We start from the raw sequence: 3,373 nt of genomic DNA, 5'->3' as shown, positions 1-3,373 counted from the left end.
CTAATGTGATCACGATCAAATTGTTCAGAGTTGAATGCATGGAAAATAAAGGCAAGCCTATGGTTTGTGCACGCATGGTATGCAAATTTCTTTGTGAGTGTGAGTGTTCTTCTGTCTCTTTAGTCTTCTGTCCCATTTATGTCGTAAATGTGTGTTTGGACATTCTTTGGTCTATGTGAGGGCATAAGGATTGTAGGTTTCAAAGTAACTGGCTTTCCGGAAGTTGAAATTCATGTGCATAGAGACCCCCGTACTATGATTGTGTCATTAATTGAGGTTGCATAGTTAATTGAAATTTTTCTGAAATGTGCGTTTTGTGTCACAAACAGGAGATGGATAAGAGCCTAAATATTTTTCTTGGATCGAAGAGTCCGTGCTAACAACACATGCCAAACCCACCGTAGTCATTCTTATTTTGCTAAGATGTCGTGTGTTAGTAGTGAGTATTGTTGTAGTTACTTGAGGACAAGCAAAAGCTTAAGTTGTGGGTGTTGATGTGCCGTGAATTTTAGCACATTTTATGCCTTTGTAACTAGACATGTTGCTTGATTTTAAGTGTTTTTACATTGTTTCTTATGTTATTTTTGTGTTTTATAGGGTTGATTAACTAAGGATCGGAAATGAGAAGTAATGCTGAAAAACCGGACAAATTGGAGCTAAGCGACGCTCCGTAACTCATGTTACGGACCGTAACTCATGTTACGGACCGTAACAGGGTCCGTAACTCATGTTACGGTCCATACCTTTGAACCGTAACAGGGCTTGAATTTCCAGAAAGTTGTCATTGAAACCATCAGTGTTACGGTGGAGTGTTACGGTCCGTAACTCATGTTACGGTCCGTAACATGTCACCGTAACATGAGCTAAATTTCCAGAGAGTTTCAATAAAACCTTCAGTGTTACGGTTTAGTGTTACGGTTCGTAACTCATGTTACGGTCCGTAACCCTTCACCGTAACATTATCCAAAATTCCAGAGAGTTTCCAAGTAATTGTCACCACTTACGCTTCAGAAGGACGGACCGTAACACAGGGTACGGTCCGTCGCATGGTGGCCGTAACGTCAGAGTGGTCAAATGACGAAATGAAGGACGGACCGTAACCTGAGTTACGGTCCGTAACAATGCGGCGTAAGGGCATTTTTGTCCAGAAACTTGGCGCGATTTTTGGCTCTATAAATACATAATGTAGGGTTTTAATTCATCAGTCAGATTTTATTTTAGAGGCATAAACCCTAGGTTTTTAATCTTGAAGTGGTTGGAGCATTTAAGGCAACAACTTCACTGTCATTCCATCTTGTATTAGTATTGTAAGTGTATTATGTTAATCTTTAAGCTTTTTCTATCAAGAAACATTATGAGTAGCTAATTTCAATTCTAAGGTTGTGAATCCCATGATGGGTATTATGTGAATGGGTTTCTATTATTGATATATGCATAATGGTTGTTGTTATTTATTCTATCTTTGAGTTGTAACGTTGGGTAATGATTGCAAGCATTAGCCGAAGCCATTATATTGACTTTTCTTGGGAAAGAGAGTCAATATTGGTAAGATTGAATAACAATGACTCGAGGCCTTAGCCCTCGTTTAATAGACTAACTTAGGAATAAGAATAAGTGTAATTTGGCATCATTGGTTCAGAAATTACTAATTGTTGTGTACTATTCTTTAAAACTTTTTCTATTCCATCACACCTCGTTTGCTGTTTTAGTGAACCAGGTGAACATGGCTGGAAGACCCCATCGCAATCAAGGGAACCAAAGGAGGATCCAAGTGAACCATCCTGCACCAGAAGAAGAGGAGGATGAGAATGTATTTGCAGAATTCATCGACGAAGCTGATTATGCTTCTGCTGTAGTTCCCCCGAGAATAGGAAATGCTAATTTCAAAATTGATAGTTCTATCTATCAGCTATTGAAACTTGAAGGCTATTTCCGAAATTCTTCGGAGGACTGTCCACTTCGACACCTAAAGAATTTCGTGCATGTATGTTCCCAACAATCTCAAGGTGTTGTTCTTGCTGATGCACTGCGACTGCGGGTTTTCAAATATTCCTTAGCTGGCCAAGCTAGGGAATGGTATGAAAAGCTCCCGAGCAATACTATTCATACCTGGAATGAGCTGGCCAATATCTTTCTAAAAAAATGGTTCCCACCCAGCAAAAAGGTTGAGCTTCGGGATAAGATTTTTGGGTTTAAACAACTTCCAGGGGAACAACTATATGCTGCATGGGAGAGGTTCAAATATTATCTAGCTCAATCTCCGACTCATGGATTTCCAGATGCAATTCTCACAGAGAATTTCTACAAGGGGCTAGATACAATGAATCAAATAGCTGTCAACACTGCAGCTGGGGGATGCTTCATGGACAAATCCTTTGTCAACATCACCCGGTTGCTCGACAAGCTTACTACCCATAATCAAGCCTGGCATTCGAGTGATAGCGAATTCCTATCATATGGTAGTCCCTCTGTGGCCGCGGTGGCCAAAGAAAATCATGAGCGAGATCAGGCGTTCGCTCAATTGCAAACCACCGTGGATTTATTATCCAAAAGGCTTATGGAGAAAGAGGCCAAATGTGTAAATGTTGTCGATGAAATGCCACCTCATGCTCCCGGAATGTATCAAGTTTCTGACGAAACTTATCTTGAGGGGCAACCACAATATGAGGATGCGAATTATGTCAATAACTCGCAAGGGGGTTATCAACGGCAAAACTACCAAGGTCCCGGTAATCACCCATGGCAAAGGCCTCAACAAAATTACCAAGGAAATAATTATGGAAGAACTGATCAGGGTAATCCCAATCAAGGGAATTACAATAACTATAATTATGGCAACAAGAGCTCTAACCCCTACATTCCACCTAGGGGGCAAGCATCCAATTCCCAGCCATGGAGAGATAATTCAGCTACTAACTCTGCTGGAAACACGTCTAATGATTCTGCAGAACTGAAGAGTATGATACAGAAAATGCTGATGAATCAAGACAGAACAGAGAGCACAATCAAGGGAATGTCCCAGGTCCAACTATCGCATTCAGCTTCCATTCAGAAGCTTGAAGCGCAATTCAGAGACCTTTCCCGAGAAGTGCATACTCCTCAACGGGGACAATTACCGAGTGATACAGTTCCTAATCCAAAAGGTAGTGGAGTGAACTCTGTGGAGAATGTACTTGCCATTAGCACCAGAAGTGGAAAAATACTTCAGGGTGACAATACAAATCCAATTGATCAGGAACCAATTGTTGAAAAAGAAGCGCAGCCTAATGTATTGGATGATATTGTCGAGGTAGAAGCAGGGGAGGAAGTCCCCATTGTAGTTGAAGAAGAGCTGAATCTTAATAAACCAAAGGAACCGGTGGAAAACCAGGAA

At 41.0% G+C, this 3,373-nt stretch overlaps 1 non-coding gene across 1 annotated transcript; it reads right to left on the bottom strand.

Annotated features, from left to right (window-relative positions):
- Positions 1–2,167: 2,167 nt before the first annotated feature.
- On the bottom strand, positions 2,168–2,274 carry LOC132625332 (small nucleolar RNA R71). Its single transcript, XR_009576770.1, has one exon. It is a non-coding gene; the product is annotated as a small nucleolar RNA R71 (small nucleolar RNA).
- Between the last annotated feature and the right edge of the window lie 1,099 nt (positions 2,275–3,373).

Source organism: Lycium barbarum, chromosome 12 (assembly GCF_019175385.1).
Source record: "Lycium barbarum isolate Lr01 chromosome 12, ASM1917538v2, whole genome shotgun sequence".
NCBI classification, from domain to species: domain Eukaryota; kingdom Viridiplantae; phylum Streptophyta; class Magnoliopsida; order Solanales; family Solanaceae; genus Lycium; species Lycium barbarum.
The sequence above is the reverse complement of the archived record's forward strand: the minus strand, read 5'-3'. Positions and strand labels throughout refer to the sequence as shown.